Below are 21,336 nucleotides of genomic sequence, written 5' to 3'. Positions count from 1 at the left end.
AAATGTATTAGATAACTAGCATGGACTATACATGGACATTTTGAGCCAACATGAAGAAAAAGTTGACAAATAATGCCACAGTAGAACTTTAAAAAAAGAACTAGAGAGCCTTGAGGCTGTTTTTTAATCATTTATTTTTATTTATTTTGTAAAGACTTTTCATTTGTATTATTTAATACATAAATACACTTGGGAGAGAAACAAATAGCACATTATGAAAAATTTTGATGGGAGCCAGCTTTCTGTTTTGAGACTAGACCGCTTTAAAGGTCAATATCCACTATTCTTCTATTACTTCTACAGTTGAAGAAACACTACATATTCACATTATATTTAATAAAAATTAACCTTTTATCTCTTCTTTGAGGTAACAAGGCTCTCAAAAATAACTTTTTAGTTTGTTTTGCACAAAGGAGTTTTGTCACTAAAAATTTACAACACTGCAACCAAGTGTAAATGTATCTTCAAGGTTGGCATATGCCGCAGTTTAGGATGTAAAACCAAATCTTGTGGCATTCTCAATAGATTTGAAAAATCCAATTGTTTGACCAACATCAAAGTATGAATAAGTATATATATATGTATAAAATATACACATAGCATAATATTTTTATATGTACACAGATAATATTTGCCTGTCATACAAGAGAGTATTTCACAATTTAAAACTAGTCTACCACAGTTTTCATCAGAAAGCCTTTAGAACTCAGAGTTAGTATAATATCCCTATTATTAAGTAACTCCCAAAAAAAGGAGCATAAATGGCATAGTGGGAAAAGTAGTGGAGAAAAGATAGAGAAACTAGATTTGGGTCTTGCTTCTTACTCTACTCACTAGCTGAGTGATCCTTCATTAGTTAAGCAGGATCAGGTTTCGTATCTATAAAATGAATGGAGAGAGTCTGATAACCTTTAAGACCACATGAAAAATCTCTTTCTTTAATTTAAAAAATTAAGTTCACTTGAAAGAGAAAATACAAATATAAATAAATTTCTCACATGCTATGTTAGATGTTTATCTCTATATAAGAGACAGGTGTCAAACAAACAAATAAAAAAAAAAAACCGCTAAGGCAAAGAGAAACTTTAACTCACCAGATTCCATCTGTTACATCTGAATTCATGCATAATTGATTATCCATGACTGGTAAATTCTTTTCTCACTAGCCGACCACAATTTTCTAAACGTTGTGTATTAAATCACTATTAAAGTAGACTGCATTTCAGAAACGGCATGGGGCAGAATAAGAATATTTTAAATGAAAAATTACATGCCGGTTAGTAATAATATAGCTGACCTATGTTTAAGGGAGAGAAATTTTAATCATGTGCATATTAAATATTAATAACCTATTCTGTTATTGTTATAATACAGTTAAGTAGGCTTCTCCATGCTTAAAGAAAGAGGGAGAAGTAGGAATGCATAATGGTGCAAAAAGATACAGAGACAGGAGACAGACATAAGGAAAATGTGTCAACAATAAACAAGAGGAAATGAGAAAGAAGGAAAAGATGAAGGTGGAAACTAATCTCTATGTGTCATTATGACTGCCAGAGTACTGGCAAAGAAGCAGCATCCTTTTATTTCAATTTTAATCATTTCTGAATTTTAATACCCGGCTCCTTTTGTAATTCTCCTGGCATTCCCCATATGCCTCCATCCCAGCCAAAACACCAGTGTAAATTAAATGGCAGGCAACCACACCATTGATGTAGCCTCCCCAAAGAACCTACCAGGTGACCAAAAGCAAAAAAGGTATGTCTACCTTATGTCCCTGAGGACCTCTAGCCAATTAACTGGCTGAATGTTTTCTACTTTTTTTAATTTTGAAAAGAAGGACAGTAGTTAGGTAATCTACAGATAGAGAATCATTAAAAAAAATAAAGCAAGCCAGTAGTAATACAATAATCAGTGACCATCAGGGCCTGGAAAAATGAGTTTGCTCTCATTGGCACTAAGGAGCATCACATGATTATTTAATTACAGCTCTAATTTTTGTCTCGTGGATGGCAACATATCAACAATTAATAGGGCAAATAGAGGAGACTGTGTTTTTAAAGAGACAGAATGTGCATGATAATGTAATAGGTCACACAGCAGTGCACCACTTAAAAAACTGTCTTTTGTGTAACTAAATAGGACTGTCTTACAAGCAGCCCCACTCATATTTTAAAATGAAAATAAATTTTAAAAGGAAGTGTCTTTTTTAGATAACTTTCATAGAATGCCTAGAACTTTTCAGAATATTTTAGATGCAGCTAACACAACCCTACTGCAATTTCAGAACTAGTTTTAAGGAATGGAGTAAAATATTCATATATAAACACCCCAAATCTTAGAATACTTTTCAAACAATGTATTTAAGATGCAATGAAAAATATCTCTTTATGCAATAATTACAGTAGCATGTATTCAATGGGAGCTTGAAAAAAATCATTATTGTAGGAAAGAACAGATAGAAGGTCAATCAGCCTTGAGGCACTAGTCCATAGTATTTTTGATTCTGGAATATCAGAAGGATGGCTACTTGGTGGCTCAAATTGCAAGGAATTCAGGGGAGTGCTCCGTTTGACTCCAGTATTGTTTGTTACCACAACCAAACACCAAAGAATGAAGCTGAGCAGGGATACTTAACCTAATACTGAAGGTCAGACAATGAGGATAGAACAGAGACCCAGGTGCTACCAAAAAAAAAAAAAAAAAAAAAATCCAATTATCCAGAAAATGAGGCATATGCAGATTAAGTGTTCAGATAACCCCAGTAAAAACAGAAAATTAGAAAGAAAAGTCTCTTCGCCAATAAATCTTTATCGGCACAAGCTACATTTTATATTTTATTTTTAATTTAGCAATTCTTTAATGAGTGCTCAATATGTACAAGGCACAGAATGCTAACTGCGAACTTTCTATTTTATATAACACAGACGTACCTTATTACTTACTTTTTGTAGTTTAATACTTACAGAAATATATAGCAGCTTCTACAAACTTCAAAAAGTGGGAATACTAGTGCGTTTTTAAGAGGCATAGTACGAGGTTACGAGATCTACAAATTCAAATCAACCAAGATAATTCAAATAGTTAACCAATTTGATGGAATTGTCTAAGTAAGGCTAAGTCTAGCTTTAAATCCCTCTAGTTTCAGTCACCCATTGTTTTGTCATGCCGGAAGCCATAGTGAAAATCCAGGTTTGAGATTTAGACAATGAAATAATCTTGGAACTACCTCTGTGATTGACTGCTGAAATGTATGTAAAACATTAGATTATATAGAGTTGCAAGTAATCACAATTTGGCTAAAGAAAAAGTGATTAAAATTATAACACAAAAAGAAGTATTAACAGGAGCAAAATCAATTGAATAAGGTTTTAATGGATTATGTTGGCCAAAGTCATCAAAAAACCAGAAAACATGGGTATCTCAAAATACAATTTGGAAAAACTAAAACCACTGAGGGGCAATAATTTCTAATGACACTGGCAAAAACTATCAGGTCAACACTATAGAAAGAAAAAAAAGGAGAAAAATTTTATAACCCAGTGAAAAGTTTTAAAATTAAGTTGCTTTAATAGAAAACCTTTCATAATTCTGAACCAAAACCCTGACTCATACATTCTAAAAGAAGTTTTTTAAAGAATCAAGCAAGCAGCCGCTTGTATGTTAAGGGTATACATCATTCTTTTTTAACATGGTTGTTAATATATAGTTAACATGCCTCAGAAAAGGCTGTAATTAACTGTCTACTCCTCTAATAACACTAATAAGCATATAGTATTATTAAAATACAGTGATTTTATACAAGCTGTCATTGTTAAACTTTTAAGATAATGTACTAAATTGTTTCTGAGTCCTCTTAAACCACCCAAAGGGAAATGGAACTCTAAGAACATTTTTAAAACGTAGTTATTAAAATACTGTTTTTTCCTCTCACAGTCTAGAGATAATTGTCTACCATTAAACAGAACATCTATCCAAGTATCATTTCAGTTGGTGAAAATACAATGGGAAGCATTTGGATTATTTTACAAATTCTATAGATTTGTTAAAAAAATTAAAACTGTATGCATTTTAATTTAGTACTTTATTCATTGATAAAATATTTTCTGGGGGAAAGAACGGCTTGCTATATCAAGAATCACATAGCCCTGTTGTTAGTCCCCAGTGATTCCCATTGTCTGTTTCACTGGAACAGGAAAACTCAATTGCATTCAATATCAAACAGCTAGTTATGGATATGCTATATTCAAGACTATCTCCATTTCAAAGATATCTGCATACACTAGGTTCTATTTTATTTACAATAATTATTACAATAAAATATTTATAACATAAAACCTCTTTTGCCTTAAAGTCCTTAACATTATAAACATTAAAAGGCCAAATTGTCACTTACATGCTCTTAATGGCATATCAGGAACCACTGAATAAGACTATAGAGGAATCTCTAGCAATCAACTCTACTACATGCCTAGCTTCCAGGAAAATTGAATCTAAAGAATTGCCCCCTCACACAGATTACTGACTACCTTTTCTTTAAATATTTCAAGAAGGTCTAATAATTCTCCCTGGGAACTTGCTACTACATCTCACCACCCAAAAAAGAATGCCCACTGAAGAATTTTTCTTAGTATCTGGTCCCAAATTTTCTATAGCTGAGAAAAAGCAACATCCCAACAGAAAGCCCTCCCCCGAACACTCAATGCCTATCTGTCACTGTGGCTGCAGTCCTGATTCTCCATATGTAACATTATAGTAACTTTTCTGGCACTTACCCTCCAAATATCAGAAGCTGCTCTCCGAATCTAGCCCTACAGGAGATGTCTGAAAAAGTAGTCTTTGATGAGGTGACAATGATGAAGTTTTCTCTGGCACTGCTAGCAAGGCAGAAACATCCCCAAATGAGGTGGTTACCAGTTGCCTGTGAAGCAGCTGGACCATTACTGCAGTTCTGAGGGTGCGTCACAAATCAGGTCATAGCTCTGGGTAGAGTCCACCCACTTCACCCAGTATAACGCCCTCTACTTCCTGCACACCTGGGGGGGAAGGGGTGCAGAGGAGGGGGGGCCAGCTCAAGTTCACATAGGTACTAGTAAAGGCACAGCCAGGTACAGTCTGACATCTGCTTCTTCTGTAAGCATTTCAGCCTCATCTGGGGATGTGCACCCCTAGGTATTCAAAAATGTGTGCAACAATAAACAGGCTCTAAAATGAGTGATGAGTGTAATAAAATATTGCACAGTTAAATGTTTTATCCAGCAAAATCTTTCCTCCACTGGAAACTGAACCAACTCTTAATTTTTGATTACAAGCCACTTCTCTACCAAATGTCAAATAACTGGACTGAATAAATTTCAGCAGAAACCAGGGACATAAATCCTGAGGTACCAGTTAACTAATTTTCATCTCTTGCAACTAAACTACATCACCACATAAACTGAATTACATCCTTGAAATTCCATTGAAAGAGGTTATTAGAATTTCGATTATGAACTTTCAAACTGCAACAACTGTAGAAGTGATACAAAATAACTTGAAAGCATAAAAATAGGTCAATATGTTGGAGAAATGCTACACTACTAAATCTCACCCTGAATAGATATACACACAATCTGTATCTATTTACTCTGAAATGTCTAATCTCAAAAAAGACTTAAAAAAATAAACAGCAAAAGGTACCACTGGCATAAGTTCAAAAGTATGAAATAATGTGTGTTAATGTGTTGATCACACTCTATGAAGACATCAAGTTTAAATAGACTTACCATTGAGAACATCATTTAGGAACGATATATAAATTACTATAGTAGACACTTTTTCTTCGGTATAGTGGAGAAGAATCTTCTGTAACAGATTTGATTTATATGTTGTATTAAGACTATATTCTACCCTGATGTCAGTGGAATATGTGATTAGGTATTGATAATTGTGTATAGACAGTTAAGTGTAACCGCTTCTTAGATAATTTAAGTGAAAATAAGCCTTTTCTCAAATTAATTGTGAGTTCTGGAATTCAACTTTAACAGTATTTTGATGTTTCAAAGGGGTCTTGAAAGAGAAAGGATTTTTAACTTAAAAGAAAAACAACAAATACATTTAGTATTATAACAAGGTAGAAATCGCCCTTATTTTAAGGATGGCAGATTAACAAGAAGTCAAATGAAGGAGGTAAGACTATTTTCAGAGAAAAGCTCAGAGAGTCAATCAATAAATCAATCAATGAGCCCCACTTTGTATTCATATTTTCAGAACTCCATTAAAAACTCAAACATTTCATGTAAGACTTGGAAGAGGAGACATTTTATTGAAGTTATTATCTGAGGAATCAAATAGTTTAATCTTTTTGGAACGTTGTAGAAAGTTAATTTAGCAAAACACATTTGAATGTGTTTGAACATATTTATCCTGAGGTTGCTTTAAGATAACTATTTTAAGTGGCATGCAGATTCTTTTGGGGTTTTGATGTTACAGTTGAGGTATGCAAAGTAAAAGTGCATAACATTTCTTTCAACTGGTTCTCACATGACAGAAATGAGAAGATGAAATTACTTGTCTTTAAAGTTTTGCCATAGGGAAATAAGAAAAACTCCTCTCGACCCCTATCCCCAACTAGGAAGAGTCTGAAGCCCTGGATTATAGTATAGGTAGATATTAAAATGGAGACAGAGCCGTTATTTAGTGGTGACAGGAATATAAATACGTGCACTAACCTATAAACTGGTATTTACTTCAGGAAGGTAAGTAATATTTTTCCTCTGATTGCTGCACTGTCAGTTTAATGCAGCGTAAATAAACAGTAGGTGCCTGCTAGCTCGAAGTAGGAAGTGTTCATTCCACACGAGGAACAGATTACTGAAGCCTGATGCTCATCATGCTGAAACATAACTTTCATTTTACCAGAAAATATACCCTACTGTGGATGATTTTTCGTGCCTGATCTATTAATTAACTTAACTCTGTTCTGTCAAAATGTAAACCAATTTGTAAAATTCATCACAGAGTTTTAGAGTTTGAAAACCAAATCAATTTGAAAAGCAAGAGTAATGACTGTTCTGTAATCTGATCACAAATGCTAAAAATGAATACTTAATATAATAAGCACAAACCATACAAAACCGAAAAAGACAGAAAACATTTTGAAATATCATAGAACTTAATCTGAGTTATCTGATTTACTCGAGGTAGTCCTCATTTGTTAATTAAAAGCACCTGGCACCTTTAATACTTTGCAACCTTGGGCCACTTTAGTCTTTTCAATATGTATGCTTATTCTGTTCTCTGAAATATCTGAAGATAAACCATTCATAAAAATCAAACCCCATTCCTTAATTCCAATAGAAATATTGCTGAACTCTCCTGAGAGAAGCGGCAAGTTTGAAGATCAAATGATGATACCCTTCCTAACAGCATTCATGTAAAACGTGTTTTTTCTATTTTATGTATGCCATAAAGCTATGACAGTATATAGCAACTAATTTTCTTTTTATATATGAGTACTGAGCAAAATACTTCGTGGCATCATTTAAAATAAGAATCTATCTTATCTAAAAAGTGTAAAAGGCAATTTGGGGAGGTTTCTATTTATAACATGAACAGAATTCTGATAATCAATATATTGAAAAAGAAAAAGAGATTAAAAAACATTTTTGCATTCAACTACATCATCTAGAAATAGTCTGAAGATTGCTTTAGTCATATGCATTTATTTTATATGCTTCATCAATTCCAAGTACTAATATATTAATTACAGTCATCCAAGACAACATGTATGGAAGAAACGATGTGTGTAAAGGGTATATCTATGTATAGTCCTTTTGGAAATTTACAGAGCAGATGAAAACCCACTAGAGTGCTTTATAGAGTCCCTGCTGTATATCCATGTTGTGTTTAGCTTAATAGTGTTTGTAACCAAAATATTTTTACAATAATGAGGAACAGGTGCCTGTCACCTGACCTTTTAGGCCTAATTTACAATCCACAACCTGTCATATGAAAAAGAACTAAAAATTCTCCTCCAGATATTTTAGTCTTTACTAAGTTAATGTAGCATTTCTTTACCATCACTCAGCATATCATGTCTTATTTAATCACAAGTTCATATAGCTGGCAACAGATTTCTTTGCAGAAATAAACCAATATTCATTTTGCTGTCGTTCTTAAGATGCTGGGAGACAAAAGAATTACTTTTGTAGATTATTGACCAAAGAATATATTAATTTCTTACAAATCTGAACAAAAAACATTCCTTTTGAATACTTTTACATACAAAGAACTATTATTTATTACATAATTCAGCTTGTGGGAAAGTGAGGAATGCATTGATTCTGGAAATAACTATTCAGACTTTTGGAAGTTATTTAGGTCTTCTCTCTCTTTTTTCTCACCCCATCCTGCCCTCCTACCAAATTTTAAGGAGCTAGTACTTTAGGAGGGAAATCCCTATTTGTTCTTTTTTCATACATCATTTATATTCATTATTCAGAAAGAAATACAAAATTGAATCATGATTTTATTTCCCTTGTATAATGTTAGATGTAGTATTATCCAAATTTGACAATGTCTTGTATTTTATAGCTACTGTTTACATATTATGTATTGCATATGACTGAACAACTCTACATTTAAAATACTGTTTTCATTAGAAAAAAATGAATAAGTATCAAATGAAGATGAAGAATAAGCATATTTGGTATATTTATAAAATGCATAGTCATTTAAAATGTGTATAAATAGAATAAAGTTTGCTACTGTTACATTTAATATAGTATACACATTGTCTACAGTGTATTTAATAATGTGCTTAACCAAGTTGATTAAAGTATTTATGTCTGGTGATTGTGTTAAACACTTGGAGAGGTAGTGAAAGATACAGCCAGTTACTTCTGCTAACTAAAGTTGAAATTATGCACTTATTATAACCTTTTCTAACAATGTGAGAAAAACAGAGTAAATATATTAAATTTGTTTCACAACAGATGCCTAGGTTGTTAATATTTAAGATGCCTATTCATGCTATTCCTGTCTGCACATTTGTCAAAAATGTAAGCTTGAATGCTAATATTTGCCAGCAGACTGGAGCAGCCAGTATATGAATGTACTACTGTTCTACGAAAATAATATGCAATAGAAATAAAGGACTACTGCTAAATCATAGCACTAGTACCATACAGGAGATGAGAGGTTTTTAGAGCAAACACCTCAACCCTGGTTTTCTTCAGACTTAAAGCATGGGTTTTTGTTTTTGATTTTTGCAGCTACATTTGACCACAGAATAAATCTCACATTACTGACATCTCAGAAAAATCCACTTTAGATAGAGTGTAAATTTCAAGTAAGTTTCAACGGGATGAGTTACTCTGTCAGCAGTACAAACACCGTAAATATCAGAGATTGCTTAGGACAAAACCTGACCCCGAGTGGTCACATTTTACTCATTCTTACCCTACACCCTCCCCCTTGAGAAAGTCAGGTCCCCTGGCCTCCAAGTATGCAAACATGGAACCCCAGTCAGTCAGAGCAGTAAGGTTCTCTGGGGGAATAGGGCATCTTTCTGTTTTCCCTGTCTCTTTTATAACCATGTGGAGTCCAAGTCTTAGAACATTTGCTTGTAAGTCCGGAAAGCCGCTGAGAAAGTTCACCAAGGAAGGGCGCAGAGGTCAAAGTTGCCAACCAGGACACTTTGAGAGAGGACCCTGTGGTTGACATTTGTTAGTGAAATTTGCAACACCCCAGTGGAGGCCAAGGCCAAAACCTTCAAGGAGATCCCTATGCCCCTTTCTCCTGTTGGTCTTCTGAGGTCATCCCAAGAGGAACCTGTGTTTCGCCGGTACGCACGTGGCACTCCCTAGACCTGCCACCTGCCTGCTTCGTCCTTCTCGTCGTGGTTTCCCAAACCCCAGTTCTGCCGCCCCAGGAGCCTTGGCACTGGAGCAATAGGAAAAGGCCACCGCGCTCGGGTCTGGAGAGCAGGAGGGAGACATGGTGTGGACTCCGAGGCTGCACCTGTTATGTCCTGGCCCCAGCTAAGAGGACGGCCCTTTCTTCTGCCTCTTGCCCAACTCCAAACCCACATTCACGCCAGCAGCCTCTCCCGGACCAGCCTCGCTACAGCCAGCAAGGGCTCGAAATGGGGAGTGCCGCCGCTTTCAAACTCCGGGCTCCAACTGGAGCGCCCCGGCGCCCAAGTAGCTCCCGGGATGCAGAAGTTGCCACAAACTTCCCAGGCCCCTCTTCGCCGATGCTTACAATCAGTCGCGCCGGCAGGGAGCGGAGGGAGGCGGAGATGGACCGGGAAAGGATGCTGAGCAGACTCGCGATCCGGCGGGGGAACATTAGCACTCCCGCAGCCCACTCCTCCAGGCACCTTACTGCCCGCCCGGCTCCAGAACGCACAGAGAGGCTCCCCCTTTCCCCATTTGCTTCCTTCGGTCTTTTCCACTCCCCTTTCCTCTTCTGAAAGGGGCCATACCGGTGACCTGAAGGAGTTTGTTCAGCCAGGGTCTGTTGGGCAGGTGTGGTGATGTGTCCACACCCAGACAGAGAACGAATGGCATCTTCAAGTCCCTTATCCCGATCGCTCTCCCCTACTTTACCAGCCCACCCCTCTGAGGTCCGACTGCGTGAGAAAAGGGGCTCAGAAGACCCTTGAAGCCCTGCGCCCACGAGAGGGGAGCCCAGCCGCCCCAACAGGGGACGCGGGGTGGGTGCTACAGAGAAGTTTGGTTTGATTCCGGAGAAAGAGAGACAGAGATAAAACAGTAAGAGTAGCAAGGGGAAAAGGGAGGCAAAAGAGCAGAACTCACTCAGGCATGGACGTAGGGGGCGGCGGTGGCTGTCGAGTGCGGGCCTGAAACCAGGAACGGCTCCCCGGGCGGGCGCGCCGGCGTCGGACTTCCGAGGCGGCGGCTTCTGCCTCTCCTGCCGCCGCCGCCGCCGCCGGAGCTGCGGCTGCCGCGGAAGTTAATTGCAACTTGACTTCAAGTTGTCCTCTTTCCCCATCCGAAGTGGGCGTTTAAAGGGGAGAGCGAGGCGAGAAGCGAGCGAGCGAGCGCGCGGGGCCAAGGGAAGGAAGAGAAGGAGGGGGAGGGAGGAGATGTTAACGGGCGGGGTGGGGGGGGGAAGGGGGAGGGGGCGGCGGCGGGGGCGGGAGGGGGAAGGGGCCGGCGGGAGCTGCTCTCGGCTCGGCGGTCGCGGCGCCCGCAGTCTGGAGGCGCACCGGAGCGGCCGGAGCGCCCCCCGCGCCCCCCGCGGGAGCCCGTAGCCACCCGGGACGCGCATCCAGCCGTGGCGCTTCGGACCGGGCACGCTGCGCCCGGGGGCTCGGCAGACCCCGCGCAGCCGCCGCTTCAGAGCTTGTGCGGCGCGGGCTGGCCAGCGGGGCGGCCAGGGCCCGGCCCGCCTCCCTAGCGCCCGCCCGGCTTCTCCCCCTGGCGGTGGGAGCCTCGGCGGCCGCTGGCTACACTAGGCGCACTGAAGCCCGAGCCGAGCCGAGCCCGAGCCGCCGCCGCCGCCGCCGCCGCCGCCGCCGCCGCTGCGCGCGGCTCCCGGGCTCCCTCCCAGCGCGCCGGCCGGGGTGTGGGGGGCGGCGGGCCGGAGGGGCGAGGGCGGGCGAGGGGGCGCGCACGGGGGTTGGCGCGGAAGACAGGACCCTCAGCCTCGAGGGGTAAGTGTGGGCAATTGGGGGTGCGCTTGGGGTGCGCGGCGCGGTTCTCGTCGCCCGCCAACCCTGCCCCCTCACCTCTCCGGGGCCCCCACCACGCGCACCCCTCCTGTTGTCGCCTGCGGCTTCCTCTTGTTGTTCGTTGTTTGGCTGGGTTTTTGGGGGTGAGTAGAGGGGGTTACTGTAGTGTGTGTGCAGGCGGAGGAGGAAGTCAGGTGAGAGGCCTCGAAGCACCCCCACCTCAACCCAGCCTGCGTGGGGTGTATGTTTCCCCACTAGGGGCATGTGGGCCAATTTTTTTTTTTTTTTTCTCTCTGTCAATGTTCGGTCGAGACGATGTTTCCTAGAGGGCCTCCTTCACTTACAGCCTGGTCTGTCCATCTGCCTTCATCCCACCCTCGTCCCTCTTAGCCCCCTATCCAGGAGCCTTGCACCCCAAGTGAGGAACACGTGGCGGAAGGAGGAGCAGGCCCTCTCTTGAAGACCCCCACGCTGTGACCCAGCCCGTTTGTTTAAATATTTATCCTCACGTCACCAGCTGTACTTTTCAGCCCACTGGAACAAGACGCCTAAGCAAGGTCCAGTTTCCCCAGAAAGCTGGCGGCAAAGCGGGAGAGATGAGGATTTAATTGACAGGGGACTTGGGAGAGAAGGGGTCAAGGAACCTTCCCAAGTGGAGACTGAAACTCAAAATATCTCTACAAAAAGACTAGGGTGACTGGAGGAGGCTCAGGACCGCAGGCTTAGGAGAAACTGGAGCTCCATCAACTTTATTTCTCTCCCCCTGCCTCTCCTCCCCTCAGCTCTGAGGAAGCTAACAGGTCTTTTGTTTTGTATTGTGTAGCTTTTGGGAAATTTGCATTGAGTATGTCAACAGAAAATTACTACTGTTTACTCAAAGTTAAAGGGATTGCAGAAAGAGAAAACATAGTTTTTACTTTTCCTCCTCTTTGTACGCGTGTGTGTATTTGGCAAGAAGTGTAGTTAGGTTCATGGCATGAACTGCAAAACGTCAGGTTGTAACAATAAGGACTGTAGAGCTGCCTAGGTGTATTTTTAGAAGCCGCACTTTCTTGAATTCCTTTCACACAAGGCTTGCTCTCTCATTAAGTCCCCATAAATAATTTTATTTAGAGAGGAGGGAACTGTGGAAGCAGGAGGGAGATTGCTAAGATTTCCATCCTGCCAGCGCACAGCACTGTTTGCAGGGAAGTTCCTGGAAAGTGATTGTGGGCTGAGAATTCAGTTTTTCCTAAAAGCTCTGTTAGGTCCTGTTGTGTCAGATGGCTATGAATAAAGCACGCTGGGAAAATCCTGATATCCGTGCAGTCTTATTTTATCTTTTACACAGTGGTTGATTCGACTTTCAAGCCCTGGTAACAAACACATCAACTGTGCTGTATTTTTGTGTGGTTTTTCTAAATAAAGGAGAATACAGCATGTATTCATGCTGCTTTTTCACCGTATCCATGGTTATTGAATTCCCTGGAATTTATTCATCTTTTTTCAGTTGATCATCAGTTTATGCTGAGACCATAATTCCAAACATATAGGAATTTTTTAAAATTATGAATTACGATTCTTTTAGTGAACCAACCCTCCTTTTTAAAGACACAAGTGCCCACCACAACTCCTAGTTCTGTAAAACAAAGCAAAAAGATATAAATGATTATAATGAGGAAAACAGTAAAATGTTTTCCTTCTAGGATCACTTTCTGCCCCCACAGGTCCCAGGAGGCATTAAATCCTCCTGCCTTAATTTACCAAAATACTAAATTTCCTAACCAGTAACAATATCTGTATCTGAGAAAGACATCAGGGTTTGGAATGGAAAAAAATACATTCTCAGTATTTAATTACTGCATAACAGTAATTTATGGTAGCAGGCAGTTGATTTTCCAATTCTGAAAGCTTGATATGAAGCTGAACAGAAATTTGAAATTTTTAAAAATGATTTGTTTTTTTTTCTTTCTTACACTCTTATATACTCATCTGCTTCCCCAAGTTATCAGCCAAGCCCCTATAACTGAAAGTATGATATGCTCCCCGAGTTGAACCAAGAGACCATTTTGCTCCTCATTTTTTGAATTTGCTTTTTCCTCCAAGTAGTCTTGTATAGAGAGCTCATGGGCTCTATTAGAATACAGAATTATGTAATTCTGGGTGCAGTGCATTAAATAACATAGTTTGATAAGCTCTTAAACGTTACACCTCCACATAGTAGGAATTTATTAAATATTAAGATGTTAATAAAATATTGTAGTTGGCCACAGATTTCATAGCACAAGGCTAAGACCATTTTTCAGAAGAAAGGGGCATTTAATCTGGAAGTTATTTGGTTAGTTGCTATGGTCTGAATGTTAGTGTTCCCCCAATATTAGGGTTCATGTGTTAGAACCTAATATCAAAAGTGATAGTATTGAGAAGTAGGACCTTTGGGAAGTGATTAAGTCATGAAGGCTCCAACCCTCATGAGTGGGAGGAGTGCCTTTATAAGACAGGCTGAATCTAGCTACCTTGCCCCTTCCATTGTGTGAGGACACAGCAATAAAAGTGCCATCTGTGAAGCAAGGAGTGAGCCTTCACCAGACGCTGAATATGCTGGTGCAGTAATCTTGGACTCCCCAGCTTCCAGAACTGTGAGCAATAAATTTCTGTTGCTTATAAATTACCCAGTCCAAGATACTTTCTTATAGCACCTCAAATGAGCTAACGCAATAATATAGTTGTGCTACTAGATTTTTTTGGCAAGTCCAAATCTAACTTAAATGACTGAAAGACAAATCTGGAACATATCAAATGTCCAATAACAGTAGCTGGTATCAAAAGCTACACTGGTTATTTCCTTAAAAGAATAGACAATAAAATATTGCCTACTAAACATTAGAAGAAACATCAAGAGAAAGGATAAAACAGCACTGGCCTTGAAGGAACTTATTTGCTGGAAAAATGACATCAAAATGTGGAAAGACAATGGATTAGTTAGTGGTTTGAATTGAAGAAATACTTGAGGGGGGAAAAAAAAAATATAAAAAAATATATATTTTTTTTATATGTATTTTTCTATTCTTTTAAGACCAGAGGAGTTAGAGATCCTAAAGCTCTAGGTTGGAAGGTATTTTTAAAGTTAATTTGTTCCATCAAATCTTTAGAGGCCATTCAATGCAGACATTTTGGATGTGAAGGGGAACTTTCTACTTACCACCATTAAAGCAAGGATTTTTACCTATACATTACTTACCAGAGAGTAGAGTTCACTATATATTGTGCAAGTGAATGGATAATTTCAAAAATATTTCATTCTATCTTTATATACTTTATTATGTTTTTACCTTATATTGCACAGAATTAGTCTTCCTGAAACTTCCAACCATTAGTCTTCATCCTGCCAGTAGCAACCAAATAGAACAAATCTGTTTATCAGTCAAGATAGGCGTTGTTGTACTGGAGTAACAATTCCAATTTTTTAGTAGCCTATAACAGCAAACGTTGTTTTCTTGGTTATGCTTTGAATTGATTGCAGTTTAGCTGGTCTGTTCCATGTCTGTCACTCCAGATCCCTGGCTAATGGAATAGTCGCCATCTTGAATGTTTCATGTTGTTATGGCAAAAATAAAGAGCACTCTGGAGGGTTTCATGCTGACATTTAAATGGTATGGCCCAGAAATGACACACATCATATGGCCTCACAAAGAATTAACCAGGATTAGTTGTGTGGCTCCAAGGAATCATTACAAGGAGGTCAGATAGTGCAGCCTATCTTGTACCCAAGAGTAGACAGCTGTGGTACACAATTCTGCGGACTACTATTCTGGTAGTAATCCTTGTCCATATGATAACCTGCCAGCTAAACAGTCTCTTCCTGCCACTTTATGGCCCAAGTCTTCCTTTTTTTAGGGCAAATACTGCCAGAGTAGCTACCAGCTTAGAGGGAAACATCGTTATTGGGGGAACCCACCCCCAGTATTTCAACATTGGTTCTTTCTATTTTCCCTAAGTGTCGGCCAGTCTGAGAAATAAAGAAAAAAGGTACAAAGAGGAATTTTACAGCTGGGCCGCCAGGGGTGACATCACATATCAGTAGGTCCGTGATGCCCACCTGAGCCACAAAACTTGCAAGTTTTTATTAGGGATTTCAAAAGGGAAGGGAGTGTATGAACAGGGAGTCACAAAGATCACATGCTTCAAAGGGCAAAAGGCAGAGCAAAGATCACATGCTTCTGAGGAAACAGGACCAAAGCAAAATCAGAAACTCCTGATAAGGGTCTATGTTCAGTGATGCACGTATTGTCTTGATAAACATCTTAATAGAAAACAGGGTTCGAGAGCAGAGAACCGGTCTGACCTCAAATTTACCAGGGCTGAGGTTTCCCAATCCTAGTAAGCCTGAGGGTACTGTAGGAGACCAGGGTGTATCTCAGTCCTTACCTCAACTACATGGGACAGATACTCCCAGAGTGGCCATTTATAGACCTCCCCCAAGGAATGCAATTCTTTTCCTAGGGTCTTAATATTATATTCCTTGCTAGGAAAAGAATTTAGTGATATCTCTCCTACTTGCATGTCCGTTTATAGGCTCTCTGTAAGAAGAAAAATATGGCTCTTTTTGCCCGATCCTGCAGGCAGTCAGACCTTATGGTTGTCTTCCCTTGTTCCCTGAAAATCACTGTTACTCTGTTCTTTTTCAAGGTGCACTGATTTCATGTTGTTCAAACCCACATGTTTTATAATCAATTTGTACAGTTTAACACAATAGTCGTCCTGAGGTGACAGACATGCTCAGCTTACACAGATAACAGGATTAAGAGATTAAAGACAGGCATAAGAATTGTAAAAGTATTAATTTTGGGAACTGATAAATGTCCATGAAATCTTCACAGTTTATGTTCAGAGATTGCAGTAAAGACAGGTGTAAGAAATTATAAAAATTTTAATTTTGGGAACTTATATGTGTCCATAAAATGAAAGCTTCACAATTTACATTCCTCTGCCGCGGCTCCAGCTGGTCCCTCCGCTCAGGGTCCCTGACTTCCCGCAACACATTGTGTGACTTCTTTTACTCTCTACTGTTTCTTTGAATGCACCACTACAACCTCTTGTACCCTTAGAACCCCTAACAAAGTGTGGTTTGTTTTTATGTCACTCTTTTATATTTACTAATATTATATACATTCTGTTTTCTCAGGACTTATTTTCCTGGCAAGGGTATAATAAATAGGCATTTTAAACAACTGTTATCTGAAAATGTCATGATCATTATCAAAATTTGAAATTTGGTCTTGAGTAGCTACTTCCCTTGTTGTGAACGTCAAATGTCTTACATGATCTTGTAACACAAATTTTAAAAATCCTTCATTCATTCATTTATCCTACTTTTGTTCATTCAGTAAATATTCATTTTTTACCTAGTAGAAGCCAGGAACTCTTTTAAGGACTGGGGATGTGGAGATGATTAAGAGTTCTCCTCTTCAAGAAACACATTTTCCGATTGGGCAGACAGAATAAGAAGTCATTATAATGCTAATAGAATCACAAAGTGTTATGTGAACACTTAGAAAGAAGCAAATAGCTAGCTGGCAGGATTTAGAAAAGTAAAGGAATTGACACTTAAACTAAGTCTTGAGGATAAGTGAGATTTCTCTAGGCAGAAAGAGGAGGTAGAAAGAGGATATTTCAAGCAGGGAGACTAGCATGGACAAAGACACTGAACATGACAAAGCTTATTGTTTATGGAACTGTAATGAATTCAGTGAGGCTGGCACATGGGGTCTTTGTAAAGGCTAAAAATTCTGAAGGGCCTTGCAGACATTCTCTGGAGTTTGGACATTATCCCATACATCAGGAATTGCAAACTCTTATGTCTACCTTGGGCCATGCATGGATGTACCTGACTAAAGCAGACCAACTTAAGACCATAAGCAGTGGTGCGGCTATGGCAATGTGAAGAACATATCCTCTGTCAAAATGGGATAGTAAATGCCATTGATGCCAAATGTCAGATCTTCTGTTCTCCAAAGAAAAGCAGGAAATTTAGATTTATATGAAAAATTGAATATTAAATGTTGTCACCTTATCCATATTTTAAAGTACACTGTTATTCCTTAAGCTGGTTTTGACCTGCAGACAAATTTTGTATAGCTTTTGCATGTATATTTCTACTGAAGGTCAAAGTGTTTATACCCATTAGAGAACAGTAGCCACTCTTTTTTTTTTTTTTTTTTTTGAGACAGAGTCTCGCTCTGTCGCCAAGGCTGGAGTGCAGTGGCCGAATCTCAGCTCACTGCAAGCTCCACCTCCCGGGTTTATGCCATTCTCCTGCCTCAGCCTCCCGAGTAGCTGGGACTATAGGCGCCCACCACCTCGCCCGACTAGTTTTTTGTATTTTTTAGTAGAGATGGGGTTTCACCTTGTTAGCCAGGATGGTCTCGATCTCCTGACCTCGTGATCCGCCCATCTCGGCCTCCCAAAGTGCTGGGATTACAGGCTTGAGCCACCGCGCCCGGCCAACAGTAGCCACTCTTTATCTGCAAGTTATATGTTCCAAGATCCCCAGTGGATACCTGAAACTGGATAGTACTGAACCCTGTGTATACTGTTTTGTCCTATACATACATACCTGTGATGAAGTTTAATTTATAAATTAGGCACAGTAAGATTTTACTAACAATAGCTAATAATAAAATTGAATAGTTACGATACACTGGAATAAAAGAGACTATGGTCTCTCTCTGTCTCTCTCAAAGTTAACTTACTACACTGTATTCACCTATTTTCAGACTGCAGTTGACTTCAGGTAACTGAAACTCCAGAAGACAAACCTCAAATAAAGGAAGACTATTGTCTGTTTTATCTCAACCTATCCCATAGCCATGTGCCTAAGGACTGTCTTGAGGATATTTAATTTTTATTTTTTAATTGAGTCCACTAATTGCTTACTCTTCCTAGCTGCTCTCTTGCTTTGATGCCAGACTTGCCTTCCACTCAATAGTCAGAAATATGCAGCACCACCCCACACTTTCCTATAACCATTAAAATGTCAGAAATACTAGGTATCCTTTCATAACACATGCTGACCATTTTCTTGTAGATTTGGTCCCATGGGTACATCCATATTCTTAAAAGTCATTCAATTCCCTGGGCCATCAGGTCTTTAAGTTCTTGACAACTTGGCTCTATAGATTACAAATTTTATTTAATCTTCTTGACTAAAAGAAGGTCAACGTTCTTGAGTTTTCTTGTCTAACTTATAACCAATAAAAATCATCCATTTTATGTGTTCTGTGAATTTTGAATATGAAGGGGCAGCATGAGCAAATTATATTTTATGTGAACTTTGGAGTAAATAAATACATCTAGGCAAAGCCACTTTAGGTGTCCAACTGTCTGGATTCTAATCCTGGTTCAATTAGTTGCTACCTATGTGACCTAGAGCAAATCTCCTAATTTTTTTATGCCTCAGTTTCCTCACCCATGTTACAGGGATGCTAAAAGTTAGTAGATGGGGTTAGTAGATGCACAGTGCTTCAGAATAGAAAAATGAATTTACTAGGATGTAAGTGGGGTATAAGTACTTACTCCTGGATGACATGATGTTGTGCTGGGCGTACACAAGCCAAAGGAGAATTATGGCTTCTATTTCTGGAATATTTATTTTTTACTTGAGGATTTTAGAAATTATTTTCTTATGGAAACAGTCACACATATAATGGAATTAACTGTAGCATTTTGCATGAATTTTAAAGAAAAACAAGAGTCTTAAAAGATCTTTCAGCCACTTGGGACTTTGGGGGGAGGAATGGGAACTGCATTTTCTTCCTTCTGCTGTGCTCTCTCCTTTATCAGGTTGGTGGAAATGTTTACGATTACCAGACCATATACACTAGTTACATTTACCTCAAAACTGTGAAAGTACCTCCTGTTTTTATGTGCTATGAATGCTGCCCAAGTGTAGAATCTTTGCCATTTAAATGTTCAGATTTTAAACCAGAAATGTGTTGGGTTAAAGAAGAAAATTATTAGAGCATGACCTTAGGGAAATCAAGTCATAAAAAAGAAAATGGCTGAACTGAATTCTATTTCCCATTCTGTTACTAACCAGCTGGCTTATTAATGTCCATAAAGGGAGAGATTTTTGTCCTTTTCACTGATAATCCTCCACACCTTGAATAAATAGATAATGTTGAATGATCTTGGGAAAGACACTTTGTTAAAGTCTCAGTTTCCTCAGCCACAAAACAAAGATGTGATCTTAAACTTAAACTTTAGTGTGTATGGAATTAAATAGAGTGTTTGTTTAAAATGCAGGTTCTTTGAGTCCATGCCCAGAAATTCAGATTTGGTAGAACCAGATGCTATTCAGCAATCCACATGGATTTGGGGCTTGGGTTGTAAGGAGCAAAAATCCAATTTAAAAAAGAAGGTTTTATTTTTTATTTTGCTTCATTTTTTGTCCCCCTCTCTTCCCCTCCCTGCACATAAATTGGAAAATACAATGCAAGGACTACTTAAGGCATAATTAGATCTAGCTGTTCAAATAATGTCATCAGCCATCTTTTGGTTATACTTTCTTCTCTTTTAACTTTATTCTTAGTCTGTTTTTTCCTTTAAGGAGTTCATTTTTAAGAACTTCATTCTTAATCTGCCTTTTCTCCTAGCTTCCATTCTTCTGACATGAAACCCCAGCACAAAGAGTATTCCTTTTTCTCAAATTTTCCAGCTAAAGAACTATGCCCAACTTGACTGTATTAGATTATGTCAGGTACCCAAACCTGCACTCATCACCATGGTCAGCACCTATGATTCACTCCTCAGCAGCCTTGAGTCAAATGCCCACATTGGATTTGGGAGTACAGTCACTCTACTCAAACCATGTGGTCAGCAGCCTTGAGTCAAATGCCCACGTTGGATTTGGGAGTACAGTCACTCTACTCAAACCATGTGGGCTTGGACGTGTAGGTGGGATGGTTCTCAAAGACAAATTGGAATTAATTTTTTTAGAAATGAGGAAAATGGATGTTTTTTAGCCAAAACTATAGATCTCCTACCACTACTGAGCATTTTTAAGACGTATTTAGAGATGAATGATCCAAACATGTTACAAAAATATAACCAGTATTCTAAGACATTGAGACATTCAGCCCTCAAGGTGACAAAGCAGGGTCTGAGAAGGACCTAAGATGGTCGCAGTCCCAGTGCCAGGTGCCTCACCTATTTACCTCAGTGTTTGGGGCCAATACTAAGTATTTTCCACATGTGTTATTGTATTAGTGCGTTTTCACACTGCTATGAAGAACTACCTGAGACTGGGTAATTTATAAAGAACAGAGGTTTAATTGACTCACAGTTCCACATGGCTGGAGAGGCCTCAGGAAACTTACAATCATGGCAGAAGTTGAAGGGAAAGCAAGACATGTCTTACATGGCAGCACTACAGAGAGAGAGAGAGCAAGAGAGCGAGCAAGCAAGGAACCGCCACATACTTTTAAACCATCAGATATCATCAAATCTTGAGACAGCACTAGGGGGGTGGTGCTAAACCATTAAAATCACCCCCATGATCCAGTCACCTCCCACCATGTCCCACCTTCAACTTGTGGGGATTACAGTTTGACATGAGATTTGGGTGGGGACACAGAGCAAAACCATATCAGCTATGAAGGTAATGTATGTGCAGGTGATCT

At 39.4% G+C, this 21,336-nt stretch overlaps 1 protein-coding gene across 5 annotated transcripts in view; it reads right to left on the bottom strand.

The window, feature by feature from the left end:
- SATB1 (SATB homeobox 1) overlaps window positions 1-11,826 on the bottom strand; it is a 106,357-nt gene extending 94,531 nt beyond the window's left edge. For 2 of the 5 annotated variants that reach the window (XM_023207326.2, XM_023207322.1), the window contains exon 1: window positions 4,773-4,981. The gene's annotated coding sequence lies outside the window, so the exon portion shown is untranslated. Of the gene's footprint in view, window positions 1-4,772; window positions 4,982-10,799; window positions 11,482-11,734 lie in introns of those variants that run through there. The other 3 variants (XM_023207323.2, XM_023207319.3, XM_023207324.3) reach the window with 3 other exon arrangements.
- Window positions 11,827-21,336: the final 9,510 nt, after the last annotated feature.

This window comes from Piliocolobus tephrosceles, chromosome 2, assembly GCF_002776525.5.
Source record: "Piliocolobus tephrosceles isolate RC106 chromosome 2, ASM277652v3, whole genome shotgun sequence".
Taxonomy (NCBI): Eukaryota; Metazoa; Chordata; class Mammalia; order Primates; family Cercopithecidae; genus Piliocolobus; species Piliocolobus tephrosceles.
This window is presented reverse-complemented; position numbering and strand designations above follow the sequence as displayed.